This window comes from Manis pentadactyla, chromosome 7 (genome assembly GCF_030020395.1).
Source record: "Manis pentadactyla isolate mManPen7 chromosome 7, mManPen7.hap1, whole genome shotgun sequence".
Classification (NCBI taxonomy): domain Eukaryota; kingdom Metazoa; phylum Chordata; class Mammalia; order Pholidota; family Manidae; genus Manis; species Manis pentadactyla.
The window spans coordinates 51,419,299-51,438,388 of record NC_080025.1 but is presented as its reverse complement, the minus strand read 5'-3'; positions in this window follow the sequence as shown (position 1 = coordinate 51,438,388).

The window sequence follows — 19,090 nt, the reverse complement described above, 5'->3', positions numbered from 1 at the left end:
ACTTACACCGAGTCCACAGCAACATGGGACAATAGTAAGGGGGCCAATACCCCTTGTCAGGTGGTGAATAGACTATATTGGGCCTCTGCTTATATCAGAAGGATATCAGTATGCCAGAACTTGTGTGGACATGGCTCCTGGACTATTGGTTGCTTCTCCTGCATGTTGTGCAGTTCAGCAAACCACCAAGAGGGGCCTGGAGCATCTCTTTGCAGCCTATGGCTAGCCGCAGGTGATTGAGAGCAGTCAAGGCACCCACTTTATTGGACATGCGTTACAAGAATGGGTGCAGCAATTAGGAATAAAGTGGAAATTTCCTATACCATATAATCCTACTGGGGCAGGCATGATAGAGAGGTACAACAGTTTTTTGAAATATGGCCTGAAGTTGGACACCAATAGCCTACAGGGTTGGTCAGTTCGCCTATGGACAGTGCTGCGGTGTTTGAATGAGAAACCACGTAAAGGAGCTTTGAGCCCTGTGGATATGCTCACACACCTTGCTGCCTCTCCTATACAATTGTATGTTCAAACGAAACAAGAGTTATTGAAGCCAGGAAATGGCCAGCAGAGCAACATCCTGCTGCCAGCCCTACTGCATTAAGCCCTGGAGACACTGTTGAATGGACCTGGCCCTGGACATTTTGACACAGGGACCAGCGATGACTGGCCTTTCTGGCACCTTGGGGGAAAGGTCTGGAAGCTGGCCTCCTGTGTATTTCTGGAATAGCAGCTGAATGGTCCCCAAAGGTCACAGTAGTGTACCCAAAATGTCCAGGAGGTAAGACCATCTTGTAGGGAAGTGTTGTTTTATCTTTATGGCCAGTGCATGTACCTCCCATAGCCCTCTATACTGACCCATCTGTAACTCCCACGGGGAGGGGAGTGAAAGTCTGGTATACTAGACCAGGACGAGATCCCATTCCTGCCACTGTTTTATCACAAGACCACTCTTTTGCATGTATCCTACCTGATGGACAAGAGCCTATGCTGGTGTCATTAAAACATGTATCTTATCACCATTAAGGTTATTTTCTCCTACTTTCCTTGTGGCCTGAATGTACCCCCTGGCTGCAGCTGCCACATGATGATTGCTCTGAACCCTCAGCTACTTGCCTGCCTATGGAATGGAGGAGCTATGGATATCTGCATAAGACTTTGAACCCAGCTGAATCCTCCAGCTTGAGGATTGTCATGATTTTATTGCTGTTGCTATTGTTATGTCATTAGTCTGGTCACAATGCTCCAGTTTTCTTGCCCAGGGACAATTGCAGAAGAAGGGGAATGAGTAGATTGTAAGGCAAGATTTCTGGAGGGGTGGCCTGTAAGTAAAATTGTAACATTTCCAGAGTATCTCGCCTGGCTTTAGTGCATTTGCATATCCTCAGGGGTGGAGAGAAGTTCATCTCCATGTCAATGGGTAATTACCTGGGCAACTAAGAGCGTGTCTGAACCTGAGAGTTTAAGGGGAGGAGCTGGCTTGCTTGTTGGCTTGCTTCTTCTGGAGCAGGGTAGAGAGAGGTGGTGCTGGACTGCAGTTTGTAAGCAATAAATGGGTTTTAACTTTATCTCTCCCTTTGGCTAATTTCAGTTTTTAGAGGTATTTTTCCCTGGGATTTCCTCTCCCTGGGCTTATAGGTTGACAGCTGTCTTCAGCAGCCAGCACAAGGTGATCACACAGTGCCTCTCCTTTTCCCTACCCCTCATCCTCACTGCAATCAGAGAACTCTGAATAGGAATTCTCTGAACAAATGGCCCCAGCCCACTTCTTCCTCAGCGAGAGCCTCCCTCTGCCTGTCCTCTTTAGGTTAAAATGTGTAGGATCTAGATGTACCCCTAAGCTTGAGGGGTGGTCAAAGGTGGGTCAAGGGTGTGGCTGTGGTTTCTGTTTGCCCTCTTGCTCGGCCCCAGAACTCTTACAGTCTGGCTATGCTTCCCCTATCACTCAAGAAAAGTGACAGTCTTTTAAAGTCCCCCAGGGCTGGACGATACACGCCTCTCCTCTGTGTCTCCAACCTCACCTGCTCCAGACCCTTGAGCCTCCTAGTGGGTCCTGGGACATGTGGAGGGGTTTGCATCTCTGGCATTTTTCACTGATGGTTGCCTCTGCCTGGAAATCTTTTCCCTACATCTCCTTTCCCTGCGTTATTTTCCTTAATAGAACTTATCATCTTACAATATGAGTACTTTATATGCAATGTATTTTATATAAATAAATTTACAGAAAATGCTAACATATAATTTTCAAAAAGGTAAAACCATGACTCTCAAACAAATGTAAGGTTAATACAAGTCAAAGATGTTATTCAACTAATGAACTAGTGAGTAAACTAGTAAGATGTTAAAAATGGTTCACAGAGAATTCATACTGCAGAGATTTATATATTTAACAAAATCCATTTGCATCACCACATTCAGGAAGCATGTGCTTTGCTCTGGGTAGGACTTCTGGATCTGATAAAAACTGACACTTTCTAGAACTTCAATTCTGTCCTAACCCCTTTTAAGATCTCTTAGCTAAGACCTTCCACTGCGAACACAACCAGTGGTCTCTTTCTGCCCATTTCCAAATTTTGAACACATTCGATGCTGCCAATAACTATATACTCATATTCTATATTAATATAGTAGATGGTATATTTATATTTTAATGTAGGATTTTCTTCTCCTACTACAATGTAAGGCAAAGACTTTTATACTTTCACTGCTGTCTCTCTTGTGTCTAGAATAATAGCTTATACATAATAAGCATTTAATGAGATTTTGTTGAATGAATGAATACACAACTCCACCAATACATGCAATAACTACACAGGTATAGGGAAACCTAACTTTACATGGAGAAAAATGATGGTTATTCCATAAAAGTTACACAGTCTGCTGGGATGTCACTCAAATGAAATTTGCCCTCATGCTTATGTTATTAAGTAGAATGTTTAACTGCGGATCTTTAGGCTCCATCAAGGCTTCATTCAAACCCCTGAACAATGAGTTGATTCTTACATTTGCTTAATGAATATACCCTAGTGTTGCTTTTTCAAAAACAAAACTATCCCTAAAGGTAAATTCAAATTTCTACCAACTGGAAGAAAAATCTCCTGGCGTAGTTGCTCTCCTACATCTTCAAAGATACTGGGATTCAGAAGGCTACAGTGTCTGATTATATGTGGTAGACCCACCTTATCCACAGGGGATATGTTCTAAGGCCTCCAGTGGATGCCTGAAACAGCGGATAGTACCAAACCCTATAAATGCTGTTTTTCTTAAACATACATCCCTATGATAAAGTTTAACTTACAAATTAGGCACAGTAAGAGATGAACAATAATACTAAAAAGAACAACTATACTAATATACTATAATAAAAGTTATGTGAATATAGTGTTTCTCCTTCTCTCAGACTATCTTGAGCCATACTCACTTTCTTTCTTGTGATTCTGGGATGATAAAATGCCCGGATGAGGAGAGGATGCGAGGTGAATGACATGGGCATGGAGATGCAGCTTAAGGCTACTACAGACCTTCTGATGACGTGTCAGGAGGATCACGTGCTTATGAAGCCACAGAAATCGAAATGCAGATGGGGTGGGGGATATATATGCTTTTTATAAACTTATTTTTACAGTATTGTACATGTTTTCTATAAACCGATAATTAGGAAATAGAATATTTTCCACAAAGAAACTTTTAAATTTTAGGCCACCCCCCCTCTTAAATAGTTGGCTATTTCAGAGGTAGGACTCATTTTTCCCTCTCTAATAAAGCATTGAAAAATAACCATCTAGTCTTTGACATATTCTCAGCTCAGCTCTTCAGTTCAGTTGCTTGCCCAGTTCACCTTTCAGTGTGCTTTTCCCATTCTTGAGCAGTCTCTAGGATAGGTCAGCTCGCTATACAAATCTCCTTAATTAGTATTTTTTTAAAAGAGAGCAACAAACTAATGAAGTCCTTCCTCCAAAATCTCATCAATGCTCCAAAAACCTCAAAGATATTAAAGACATTCTTATAAGAAATGGCCTCAGCAAGTTCTTCACTCAGCAAAATTGCTTATATGCTCACTGAGGGCTGAACTTAGCTGCCTGTCTAGTTAAAATCCTGCTTCATTAGGAGGAAATCCAAGCTTTCTAAGAGTCTACCCAAACTGGGATTTGTTATATTGATTCCAGCCCAAGAAAGATACATTGAAGACAGTATATAGAGGAAAGAAAATTTTTTAAAATGTTGCTTACTGACTATTCATGATGTCCCTGACTGTCTGCTAGCTATTTTCAAACACCATTTCTATTCATTTTCACAATATTCGTAGGAGGCAGTTATCCTCCTCCTCCTCAGCCTTATCATCATGTTTACACATTAGGAACTTGACGTTCATGAGGTCAATAGCGTGACCAAGGTCACACAGCTGGGGAGTAACAAAGGCAGGACTCAGAATTTGGTGTCTTGTCCTCCCAGTCCTTTATTTCACAGTGGCAGGCAGGCTACAGTGCAAGTTATTTAACTCTCTTCTGCTTTAATTTGTGCAGTTGTAAATTAGCAATGATGCTTGAAGGACCACAGGAAAGAAAATTACAGAGGCACAGATTTTACATTATATTCATACTCAAAATGATATTCATACTTAAAATATGCATTTTCAAGGATTTTAAATGATCCGTTGGAGATATATAGAAATGGTATCTAGTGAAGTTCAGTTTAGGGCTACAAAGAGTTTAATGGGTGCCAGCAGCAAAGGTTTCTTGCTCGAGAATTTCTTAATTCCTCTTGTTCAACTGCAGAAGGTTGTGCCAGTAGAATTTATAATTCTACTGAACTATATATACACTATAAAATTTTATACACACACACACACTACATAAACAGCGTAGAGAAGTTTCCTAACTTGGGTCTGTGACTTTGGGCAACTCTCTTCTGTATATGTAGCATTGTGTTTCAGTCACAGAGGTATGACCACAATTCTTTAATCTGGCCTCACTGGGCAGTTGAAAGGATACATGAGGTAGGAGATAAGAAAAAGTTTCCAAAAACTTAACAATAATTGTCCTGAATGTTATCACAGTAAGCAGTGATAGAACACAAAAATCAGCCTCGTGAACTTGACCTCCTTAGTGGATTAGCTTTGTGAGCCATTCCCTATTTCTTCCTGCGACAATGATCATCCTAAGTATACAGACAGCCTCCTCAAGTACTCCTCACAAAAACAGAGAAACCAATGTCATTCCCATTTTCTAGGCCAGAAATCTCAAATAACTTGTTCCAGTTCTTCTAGGTGAAATTCAGTCTTAACATCACGGAGTTCTAGACTACACTTGCTTTTCCAAACCCTGTCCCATAACTCTGGAGCTTACAGTGGTTTATTCCACACCCTTATGCATAGAAGTCCTCTCCTACATGATAGGGTTTGGGCAGCAGCCCAAGCTGAGGCACCATCCCCCAGGGAAGTCATGCCTCTAAGGTAGACACCCCAAGGTCCTGGAAAAGGAATTCCTTTCATTTGGAAGAGATAGTATGTTAAACCTCTTAGCTATATCAGCTGCTCTTTACTGCTTAGCTTAATTGGTTTGTTTCATTAGCTCTTTGCTTCCCACTGTCTCAGAGGAAAGAGAATGGGACATTATGCTTTTAATCAGCAAGGAGTTCAGAAAGGCCAGCATTTGGAATAAGCTCTGAATGTCATCCAACCCCTTCTATTAACACTGGAGCCAGGGTTTACTCCTGAAGCTCAGTAGTTCATGGTTGTGATAGATGAACTTCTAGGAAAATCAGTGGAGAAAGACCCCACATTGGAGACTTAGCTGTGACTCACTTAGCACAGACTTTAAACAAAGTTTGAAAATTTGGTTTGCATGAAACCAGCCTCAAGTGCCTCTTTCCTCTATTTTAACAAATGGATAATATGACCTGACAAGGCCGGAATATCAAGTCACATTGGATATGATGAAGTGTGATAAAACAAAAGATACTATGAGTGTAGAGAAAAAACTTTTCCTTTCATAAAAAATACAGTAGAAACAAAGGGAAATGAATGAAAAACACTTGTTTCCACTAGAAAAATCTGGTTTTGTCTATAATGCTTGTGTACCTAGATTCATATTTTATAGTAAACCTGAACATTTATCCAAGCCTATTTTAGGTCCTCTGTTATTTGTTCTGCCTGTCTTGATCATGATTTAAGCTTCGTATTTCATTTTGTGGAAGGAGTATGTGGCAGGCTAATGGTCTAAATACCTAAGTCTCATTTTATAAATATTTATTGCCAACTGATGTGTTCCTATCTTTGAAGTCGTAGGCATGGCACACTGTGAGCCTGGCCTTCCCTCCTCTGCCTGTGGAGAATAACTGTGAAGCACTCGTGTTTATACGAGGATCGCTTCAACACAGAGTTAATTTTTTTTAATCTCCATCTTCTCACATCACTCATCTTTGCTTTGTTATATTTTCCTCTCTTCTTCACCTCACATCTCATGCTGTGAAGGCCAGGAGTAATAAGCCAAATGACATGATCTGTGCTGCTGTGGAGTTAAAGCAGTGGTACAGGCTGAACCGATCATTCATAACCTGCCTGGAGTTGCTACAGGGGACCTACCAGGTCCAGGAAAGAGAAATAAACACAACTCAAGAGAAGAAACTCGGAAGAAAAGAGGTGAGTGTGGAGGATTTTCAACATTGAGCTAAAATCCCCGGACACAATTCTACTTGCAATAGAGAGTCATTGGAAATTTTGAAACAGGTCAGACAAGTCAAGAAACTGCTTCAGAAAAATCTACCAGATGTGAACATGAAAGACTGTCATAGACTGGACAAGGAGAGATCAATTAGGGGGCAACTGCAATAAGATAGATGAGAGGGGATGAAGACCTGGACATAAAATATATTCCACCAATATTTAGGAACTGGACTGTGATGGTGGAAATAGACAGGCTCGTGCTGATGGGAGAAATGTCAGCACCATAGAATTGATAAAATATAGAACTATTGGATACAGGGAAAATGTGAGTAAAAAATATAATAAATTTTTTGTTATAGGGAATAGGAAGGTGAGGATGGCATTAACTTAATTTTAAGCATGATTAGAACAGAAGAAGAGAAGGATTGTTCATTTTTGGACATTATAAATTTTAAGTGTTACTGCAGCCTGAATAAGAAGACATTTACAGAGGCAATGGGTAAGAAAGGCAGGTGAGAGTTAAATATTTGGATGGCTAAGACATGACAGGTGAGGAAAAGAAAGGCATGTAAGAATAACTTCTGGCTTCTGGTTTGGATGACTATATGTTGATAATAACTAGGATAGAATGAAAGAAGGGGTATTGAGGAACAGGGAAGGAAGCACATATATTCCTGTTGAATTTAGGTTTCTTATGAGATATCCAGGTGAAAACATTTAGAAAGGTGAACTCACCTGCCTAGAGCTCAGTGGGTGGGTCCAGGTGAATAACCTAGATCTGGGAGTAGCAACAAATATTGAAAACACTGCTCAGGAAAGCACTGCTCCACTTCTGCGAAGATAGAGTAGACATAGCTTTTCCTATTCTTCTCACCTAAATAAAGCTAAAAATCCCAGTCATTATCTATAAAACAGACTGAAGTCAATTCTTAGATGTAGAAAGAAGGCAGCTCTATCAGGACTGAGAATGAGAGGAATAATATAGTGGGTACGTCATTGGGTTTTCTTTTTTCTCATGTATCTCACACTTGGAACTGAAGAAGTGGTCAACCTGGAAACAACAGACACAGACAAAAAAGCCTACAAAGCCTGCTTTTTAATTGAAGGGTGAAGAAAGGGGCATACTAGGAAGCCAGAAAACTTTTAGACAATAACTGGTCTATTTCATCCATTGAAGCACCACAGGAAAAAACTGTAGCTCCACCCAACCCATGCTAACTAAGGTCCAGTGGGAAGCCTAGGTTTCTACCTTCATGAGTCTGTTTACCCTTGACAGAGTGGGATCAGGTAAGGCCAAGTAGACAGCTAGGACTTTCATCCTCACCAACCAGTGATGAGTTCCATCTAGCCTCACAGTATCAGTGGACACCACAGAGGAGCCTGGACATCCCTCCCCACCCAACCTTCCCTGTTGAGGTGTGGTGTCACAGGAAGCCTGTGGAGAGTACGGACTGCCAGCATCACCCAGCCGTAATGAGGCTGCCCCCGCTGCAAGGTCGGGAGGAACTGCATGCAGAGCTCGAGCTTCCATCCCACCCGGCAATAACAAGGGATGTCCACCTCGGAAATCCTCAACAGAGGCTAAGAGGAGAACCTCAACTCTCACCTCCATCTGGTAGTAGCTTCCCTTCCTCTCCTGCAGAATGGGTATCAGTGCAAGCCGGCAAAAGCAGAAGGTTTAAATAAGATCCAGAGTCATATAGCACAATATAAAATTGTCCACATTTTATTTGAAAACCACTTATTAAACCAAGAACCAGGAAGAGCTCAAACCAAATGAAAATAAATAAATAAATAAAAACTTTGCCGACATGAAGATGGCAGAGATGGCAGAATTAGTCAAGGCAAGGATTTTAAAGAAGCAACATCAGATAAGCATCTGACAAAATTCAATACCTAGTTCATGATAAAAACTCTCCAGAAACAATAGGAATAGAGAGAAGCTTCCTTACCTGAATAAAATATACCTAAAAAACCTCCAGTTAACCTCATATTTAGTGGTGACTAGATATTTTCCTCTAAGATCAGCAATAAGCCAGAAAAATCTACTTTAATTCAACTCTAATTCAACATAGAGCTGGAAGTTCTAGAAGTGCAATAAGGCAAGAAAAGGAAATAACAAATTTATGTATCATAAAGGAAACTAGAAAAATGTATTTGCATGTGATATAATTACATATGTAGCACATCCTAAAGCATCTACCAAAATATTCCTAGAACTAAAAGGTATATTCAGCAAGGTCATAGGATACAAGGTAAATATTAAAAAATCAATTGTGTTTTTATATAGTAGCAATGAATACACACACAGTGAAATTAAAAACACAAAACCATTTGCAGTTACTCAAGAAACGAAATATGTAGGTATAAATCTAACAAAATCTGCACAGGGCTCATATAACCGAGAGAAATTAAAGAGAATCTTAATAAATGGAGAGATATATTGTGTTCATGGATTGGAAAACTAAACACCAAAAGGAAGCCAATTGGCTATAAATAGATATGTGATCTTAATGCCATACTTCTCAAAATCCGAGCAAGCTTTTTCATAGATACAAACAAGATTATTCTAAAACTTCCATAAAAGGCAGAGGAGCTAGAATGGCTAAAACAGTTTTTAAAAAGAAGAATAAAATGGGAAGAATCAGTCAACCCGATTTTAAGACTTACTCTATAACTATAGTAAACAACACTGTGTGGTATTGGCAGAAGGAAAGACACATAGATCAATGGAACATAACAGAGAATGCAGAAATAGACCTACAAGTATATACCCAACTGATATTTGATGAGGGTATAAAAGCAATTCAGTGGAGGATAAACAGCCTTTTCAACAAATGACACCAGAGCACAAACGAGAGGTATTATTCAACCTAAGTATCATACTGTATACAAATATTAATTCAAAATGGACAATGGACTTAAATATACAATAAAATATTAGAAAACAAGTAACGAGTGTAAGAGAGAATCTTCAAGATCTAATGGTAGGCAAAGAGGTCTCAGACTTGACACTAAAAGCATGATCTGTAAAAGGGAAAACTGATATGTTGGGCTTTATCAAAACTAAAACTTTTGTTCTGTGAAAGACACTGTTGAGAGGATGAAAAGATAAGCTACAGAGTGGGAGAAAATATTTGCAAACCATGTATCTGGCAAAGGACACTCAACACTCACAACTAAAGAAGCTAACAGTATAATTAGAACAAGGGAAAAAGACATGAATAGACATTTCATCAAAACAGATATATATTTGGCAAATAAGCACATTAAAAGATATTCAACATCATTAGCAATCAGGGAAAGCAAATTAAAATGGCAATGAGATGCCACCACAAATCTATCAGAATAGCTAAAATATAGTGCCAGCACCAAATGGTGGCGGGGATACAGAGAACCTGAATCACTCCCGTATTACTGGTAGGAATGTAAATGGTACAGCTACTATGGGAAAACTGTTTGCCAGTTTCTTATAAAACTAACCATGCAACTACCACTGACCTAGCAATTGATCTCTTGAGCATTTATTCCAGAGAAATGAAGATTCCTCTTCCCCTAAAAGCCTGTACATGAACATTTGTAGCAGTTGTATTCTTAATAGAAAAAATTAGCAACAATTCAGATGTGCTACAATGGTTGAATTATTAAACAAACTGTGGTACATCCATAGTCCTCAGCAATAAACAAGGATGAACTTTTGATATACACAACAACCTGGATGAGCCTTCAGAGAATAATGCCAGTGAAAAAAAAAATCCCCCAAAGTTACACCTTGTATCATTCCATTCATGCAACATTCTTGAAATGAAAAACCTATAGAAATTGGTTACCTAAGGTTAGGGAGGGGTAGGAATGGAAGGTAAGTGGGTTTCACTATAAAAGAGCAACAGACTCTTGTGACAAAAGTGCTCTTTTTCTTGGCTGTCTCCATGTCCATGGACTGACTGTGATATTGCACATAGTTTTGCAAACTCCTGGGACAATCTGCAAAAAGGGTACATGAGATCTCTATTATTTCTCAGAATAGTATGTCAGTCTCCAAATATCTCAAATTTAAAGCTTTAATTTAAAAAATCCTGTGCATTCCTGTATTTCACACAAATATATTATAAAAAAGAAGAAAATTTACCCTAATTTCCTATGGGCATCTGTTTACACTAGTGTACATCAAACAGGTGCTGGGTTTAAGATTCAGACCAATCTGTTCTGTAAACCTATTTGTTACCTACAAGCTGAATGACTGGCAAGTTTAATAAATACATCAATAATAGTAATGATAAGGCTAGCTATGATTGAAGGTCTATTTCTTATTTTGAACTTCATAAATTTTATATCTAAACTCCACAATAATGCAAAAGGAAGGCATTATTTTCTAAAGTTTATAAATAAAGAATGGGATTTAAAGAATTTGGCAGGAGACACTTCAGTTCCCCACCACATGTGCCTCCCCATAGGGCTTCTCATGCCAAGGCAGCTGGCTTTCCCCAGAGCCTGTGATCCAAGAGAGAGAGAAAAAAGAGAGAAGGGAGAGAGAGAGAAAGAGGGAAAGAGAGAGAGAGAGACCAACAGAAGCCAAAGTCTCTTTTATAACTCATCTCAGAAGTGACATACCATCATGCCTGTAGCATCCTGTTGGTCATAAAGATCAACACGGATTCCTTGTGGGATGTGGGAGGGGTGTGAATACCAGAAAGCAAGGGAACTGGGAGCTATGTTGGAAGCTGGCTGCCGCACCAACAAAATCAAGACCAGTTGATGTTCCTGGTTGATATTTTTATATTTATAAGAGTACAATGTGCACACCAGTAAAACATCAGAAATAATAAGCATACAAGACACAAAACAGTTCCCTTTATGTAGCACTTTCCAAAGATAAATGCTTTGTAACACTTCAGCTTCTTTCTTTTGAGTAGTTATTCTAAAGTCCAAAACAATATATATTTACATGATATTTTATTATCTTTAGACATGGTCTTGCTCTTATGAATGGGGACTTGGCATTCTTCCCCAACCCCATGCCACTTACATGCACACACCCTACGAGTTCTTCCTCCAATAGATCATAAAAACCTTCTTGCCTTATGCTAAATTGGTTGGTTATTAGAAGAAGCTGGTTAAAGAGAGTGATTATACAAAAGAATATGTACTTCCAACATTTGGGTCTAACTTAAAGTATGTCATTGTTCATTCATTCACCAAGCTTTTGATCCCAAGGCCTTTTCTTTGAGAACAGAACTGTTAATTGGAAGTTGCCTCATTGTCTGAATCACATTATAATGTGTACCCTACGATTGACAGTTGAGGGTTCTTTGAAGCAGAGCAAGAATTTACAGATTGCTGCAAAATTTTATGACGTAAAATCTTTCTATATTTTGGAATTGTTCTTCACTCTTTTGCAGTTGTCTCTCCCATGGTTAGTTTAGCCACAACGGTTTTAGTGATTTTTTTTAACACCACAGAAATAAGTCATTTGATTGGTAGCTTGGTTTTTTCTTTTCTTAGATTTCAAATTTAAAAAAAATTAATTGAAGTATAGTCAATGTTAATATATTAGTTCCACATTTTTATGTAATACAATCATAAATACAACTAACATAAATGGACTTGGGAACAGACACAACTGAGCCTTAGCATACAACTCAAGCAGTGAGAGCACAGTTGCACGGGTGTTGTACAGGAGTGTGAGCCACTAGCTATATGTATTCAATATTCTGAGAGCATCAAACAAGCTACTCTTTTTAGGAAATAGATCCATCAATCCCAGGGTCGGTTAAATGGGATCTGGAACTATTTAGTTAAAGAATGCATGGCTCCACCCACCTAAATAGTAACTCCTGAGATTATCACAGAATAATAATCTCTATATCATCATCCCCCAAAGGCTGAACTGTGATCCGTGATCCGTGATGTCTACTTAAGGATGTAGAAAGTGGAAACACTATAAATATTTCTATTGAGAATATTGAAATGAAGGTTTGGTACTTGGATCCTGCATACATCGTAGCACTGCAGTTAGGGGAGCTGGCTTGTTCCCAGGAAGCTGGTTCTGAGTTGTCTTAGTCAGTCACAGTCTCCTGTCCTTGTGATTGGCCTATGCCAGCTTGGGCCAGAAAGTCACCAGGAAGGACTTGTTCTCTCAGTGAGTTCTGTGAAATGTCTTTATTGCTGTTTGAAGAAAGCCACGGGGAGCAATCAATGCTGGATGCAAATGAAGGTGACCCATATGCAGGTTTTTGCTGAGCACTTTGCTGAGATCACCAGCCTGAAGACAAAGGCAGAATACTGATGAGGGGAGTGAACCAAGAATTATAAGGCAACAGAACTGCTGCCATGATTACACTGTGCCTAAAAACTTTGTTCCAAGTTAGATGAGCAACAAATATCCTCTTTATTTATAGCTGTTTGGTCGTATTTCTACTTCTTATAGCCAGCATACCCTAATTTCTTTTCCAGTATTTAAAAGATTATTTCCCAATTATGAAAAAAAATGTATTTATACATGACACTTCTGTTTCTATCAGTTCAAGGAAATTAGGTGCTACTATATTTTATACATTAAACTAATGTAATTTGTAACCTCAAGAGACGGACTAAGCTGCAAAGAATAGCTAAACAGGATTATTGAAGAAAGCTGTTTAGGTCAAAAGCAGTAACTCACTATGATTGATATTACAGAGAGCAAGCAACATTTACTCTCAAAACATCCTATGGGGCCAGTCAGATCTCAGGTTCTAGGGTGCATGGACCAAAGGTCTAATTAAAGGAGGTGTTGCTGATAATTCTTGGAGGGTGAGACCATAAAACTGTCATTAGATATTTCTAGCAGGGGTTGATGGTAAACTCACCTTGTCAGTGAGCTCTGCCATTTCAATGTCCTTTCACTTTAAATTTTTCCAGTCTTATCAGGTAGATATGATCACTACCCTAAATTTAAAGAGGAGGAAACATGGTTATAGAATTTAAATAATTTGCCCAATGTCACAGCACCTCTAAGTAGCTGATGTAAATCCTATTAGCTAACGTAGAAGCTATTCTCTTCACTACTGTTGGACATTTAATTAATTAATTTTAATTCACAGGCTAAAAAAATAGAAAGAAAAATCTTGGAAGCCAAATGTGACAGAATATGCATCACTATAATGATTAGAAACATCTTTGAAGACTTTCCTGCACTGACAGTCAACGCAGCCCACCTTGTTCTAAGCATATGTCCCCTCTCCAAGGGCCACAAGGGCCCTTCTGCCTTTTCAAATAGAAATGTTTTCTATTGTGATTCTTTGGAAAGTAATAGCCTCCAGCAAAAGCATTTCCAGTGACTACACTGGAGAGGGGAACTGTGCAGCTCGTCAGTCCTAAGGGATTCTGAGACGGGCTCTACTTGGAAATTTTATGGAGAAATAGCTTTCAAAGTTTAAAAAAAAAAGGACCAGAAACACAGTTTGGCCAAGAGTGTGCTGCATGGTCACTATCACTAAACACAATGTTCACACAGACTGTGCTTATCATAAACTCGCCTCACAGTAGCGCACTGAGAGCTGTGCCCACAGCATTAAATGACTACGTTAAAAAAACAACGGTTAGAAGCAAATTAATGGCCTGCAAGATTGTGTTTATTGATTGAAGACAATGGAATGAGCATCCTTATTATTTTGATTTTTCTATTGCTCAAGCACTTTGACATAAGCTCATTGGCACAGCACCTGGGGGATATGAGCAGAATTGGTACCATTGGTTCCACCCTAGAGAAGAATAAATTTAGAATCCAAGCATCTGGTTCAAGGTCACATCACCATATAAAAGGACTGTCTGGACAGCATCCATTTAGTATTCACTCCATCACCAACTCATCTTCAGTTTCTCCATGCATATACAATTTCCAGTAAGGTTCAAGCTGTGCATTAGCCATTCGTGTGAAACCAAGTTGACTTTTCTCAGAGATGAGTTCAATAATTAAATTGCCTTCATATTAAACACAAACAGGAAAAAAAGGAGGTAGGAATATATCACTAAGCCCTATACATATGGTTTAAAACCACATCCATCTCTAATTAGACCACGGCTACTACTAATCTTTTGATGATCATGTCTACTTCTGTAGTTACATTATGTGCTCATATTTCCTACCCATGGTTCTGAAAAAGACCATCTGAGCAAAAGAAAAACCTAGCCTGGGCAAGAATGACTTTTAGCCACTTTGTGCTAACATACCACAGAGAGGAATTCAGGATCACCAATATAGTAATGATAGGTTCCAGTTTTTCTAATTTGTCTACTCCATCCATTTGCAACAAAATACAACAGAAGAATCTCTTCCTCACAGAGTCCTTTCCTTATAATAACTGTATTGAATTGTTGATAATTTTAAAAGTGGGAAGCACCAAGCTACTTCTCCAGAACTTTTACACAATATAGATTCACAGGTGCTATTCTTGACATTGAGTCTGAAAATCTCTGAGTGAAGTATGGGAATATGTTCTCTAAGTAATCCCAGGTGATCATGCATACTAAAAGTGCAGAATTTCTAGCCAGCAGCATGAAGCCCCAGCCAGAAGAATACAGAAATGAAGAACAATAGAAAATAAAAACACAGAAGGAAAAACACATACTCTCCTGATAGTGAAAAGAAGTAGAATCCAATGATATGCACAGTGAAACACAGTCCAGAAATATAAAAACGTAGGCAAAAAGTAGTCAGCTAGGCTAAAAACAATCATGAGACATATATAAATGCATCTACCATGTAGCCAAATCTCATGTCTACCCTTTGACCTCTTCTTTAAAAGCAACATCAGTAGTTTCAAAATAATTCTAGTCAATTAGTCAATTTTCTTGGAGTGTTTTTCACAATTGTTCTTTCCACCAGAAGACATTAAGTCAAATGTTTTATTGCTGTTGCTGTTATAATAAAAGCACTTTTGGGGAGATCAAAAACAGAATTGCAATTAAAAATACATCTCATGATTACGTAGGTCTTTGTGGTATGATTACAAGGGGAGTTACAGGTACTTGGACCAAAAGATATGTGCCTAAACCCATCTGGTCAGTTTGGATTTTAGAATCTTGAGGCTGAAATGCACTTGAGAAATGCTAACTTAACTTTTTTTTTTTTATATAGACAAATGAAACCCAAAGATGTAAATGTGACTTACTAGACAGAATTATTCAGTAACTGAGGTGGGCTAAAGCTTGGATTTTCTGACTCATGGTCCAGTATTCTTTCCCTCTCTCTGCAGTGCCTGCACACTGCAGGCGAGGCTGGAAAAGCAGATGGTTGAGCCAGCCGTAAACGTGCAATTCAAATGTAGAAGTCAAAGAGGTAGTCTGGCAGCAGCAGAATCATGGGTAACAGCCATTGTGCTCTCGCTGCGGAGGCAACAGCGCATGCGGCTGAGGGTGCAGTGGACGAGTTATTTAACTGCTCCATTGCACAATTTTCTTAACTCTTTAATCATTCTCTAGGTTCATTTTTGAAAAGGTGGAAGTAGAAGTTCTCTCTCATAGAGTACTTACAGAGGATTCAAAACTGAGCCCAGCACATAATACCTTTATAGGTACTTTTTAAATAAATGCATGGCATGTCCACGCACATTGTAGGTATTTCTCTCAGCCACCCTTGTCCAGCAGCCTGTTTCCAAGTCTGAGTCTCACTTTTTCCAAATCTTTGCTTCTGGTAATTCACAGATAGTATTTCCTAGGCCTCATTTCTTATTCAAAATCTGTCTCAGATTATCAAAAAAGAAAATCATTTGCTTTTAACAATTTCCATTAGTAACGCAAATACTTTTGTGATCTGTTTGAATTTGGTCTCAAATAATATTTCCTGGGGACCTACCACACTGTCCTGTGTCACCATATACAATTCTAATGGAAGCTGAGTGTCTTCCACTCTTACAGATCTGTAAAAGCAGAGAGGGTTGTGTTAAATGACACAGGCCCAATTTCATTAGTTCTTGCTCCATCTTCTCAAAAAAGGAACTTAGTTCATTCCATAGCCCATCCCGAAAACCGCAGACATTTCACATGTGCTGATAAACTACCAGGTCAGCCTCAGTTCCCTCAAGGCCTCTCTCAGGTTCTTCCACACTTCCAAAGGGATCCATCACACTGTCACTGATTCCAGAGACCTCGAAAGTGCCCAAATCTGGTGAAGGTCCTGTCTCTTAAGGCTCCCAAAGCCGTTGGCCCATTTTCTATGCAGCACCCACAGTGCTGTTTTCAATGCACAACTGGAGAAAATGGTCCTCTCTCCCAAACAGTATTACAGTCTGTTACTTAGGAACCACAGGAGTGCTCTCCCTTTACACTCTCCTTGCTGTATGGTCTCCTGCCACTTTCTTCCATTGGTCTAGATCCAAATCCTTGAAGTCTGCCAGGTGGAAGGTGCACCATTGCCCATCCTAATTTCCCAGGGGCACCTTCAGGGAAATAGCAAAGAGAAACGTCCAGCAATTTGATTGCTGGAGACCAGTGCATGCATGTATCAGATTATCCCTGGTGCGTTGAAGTCACAGCTGACCACCCCTGGGTTTCCTCTACTTTTCTCCATTTTTGATCATCTGAAAAGATGTTTTTACAGTGATTGCATAGCATTTACGCTAGCGTCTAATCCAGGTACTCCCAATTCTGGGCTTACTACTTTAAAAATTAGTTTTCCAGATGACAGGTGGATCTAATCAGAATCATAATTGAGTACTTGTTCAATATAAAATGGGCTAAAATTACAATTCCTGTTTTTGTGAAATATTTAAAGCCCCAAAGTAAAAGGTATTCACCATGACCCTATGGTACCTGTAGGTGTGTGCTGGAGTAGCCCCAGATGCTGGAGTGAGAACTGGCTTTCTTAAGAAAAGGAAAGCATGTTTTTCTTTCTTCTCCACCCCTGTGGACACTTGGCTTGCTGGGACATTGATGGGGCCATCAATGGGGATGGGGAGTGCAGGGCCATCCCATCCGCTACACACTGTTGAGCTTGCAGAACACTCTTTTGAATCCTCTGCCCAGACTTACTTTCATATGGTGGCTAAATGAATGATCAAATCATCCCAACTAGCTAGAGTTTTCTATGTAATTCAGATTTTTATATCCCAACTCCAAAAGGCAGGGGCTTTATTTGCCTGATCCATGTTTTCAATCTGAGGCCATTATAGTGACTTCGTGGCAACATGGGCCAGGATAATTTCACCAAATATAGAGATCTGTGAAAATTCACTCTTTTGAATCTAAGGGTTAGTTGATTTCAGAGTTGTGAACCCCATAATACTTGACAAAACATAATACTTGGTGTAACAATAAAAACAGCTACTAACTGTATTATTTCAATACCATTTCAAGTCATTTCATCTAGTTGGCAATCTGATCACATTTAGGATACAATTATTCAGACGGAAAATGAGTTTTTTCTTTACAAATATCCTACTGAATGACAATTTTTCCTAGAGCCTTTGAGGGGTACATAAATTGACCATAAACACAGACATTTGCTGTTGGGCTCAGTGTGAAGAAGCCCTCACCCAGTTCCATTTAAAAGGGTTTGATGATTGTCTTCAAAGCGCTTGGAAGCTCTAGTACAATAAACACTTTGAAGCTCAATGCTTTGTCATCCCCCTGCCTTAGGCCTGCTCTTTCTGGCATAGATTAACAGTGTTTGTCCTTTTTTTCCATTTTTTTCTTTCTTTCACAATGGAAGTTTCCCTGTAATGACTGCCCTCATCCCATGAGAGTACCAAGTTTTTCAAGCAGCTTCGGCTGTGGTGTGCAAGAGCGCTGGGACAACTACATTAATGAAAGGCATATTCGATGGGCTCTTTGTTGCCACATTAGAGTACTTGTTTTAGAACACTGTGTCCTCCACACGCAGTGAAGCAGGCACCACCAACACAGTGACAGGAAGAATACAGCAGCCGGTTAAGTTTTGTCCTGGGCAGTTTTCTCAATGCTCTTTTCTGACAGTGACTGTACCTTCTCTCAACACTTCCTCTGACTTTTTGCAAGCAGAAATCAGATTTTAAACAGAGAAGATTCTTCAACAGTTTTTGTTCAATTGGTTGGCCTAATATTTCCCAAAACCACTTTGAGATTCTAACTGCCAATTTTGGGGCAAGAGAAATACTTCTCTGGTGTCCCTCCAGTGATTTGAAGTCATGGTGGAACCTCTAGGATTACACAGGCTCATAAGAAGTGGACCTAATCAAGTGGGGCAATTGTCTATTTCTAAGGAGCCTTGAAATAGCTCTGTAGTTCAGTTCTTTGCTTGTGGATAAACAGTGTGCCTTCCTTTTTTTTTTCTTATTACCTGACAATTAAAGAGAGCCTGAAAGGGTGTAAATGAGAATTTCTAAGGAATCCTGTCTTTTCATGAACCAAAGAGAAGATGTAAAACTGCATCAATGCAGGAGCACCAGAATTCTTTTAAAGAGCCTGACACTG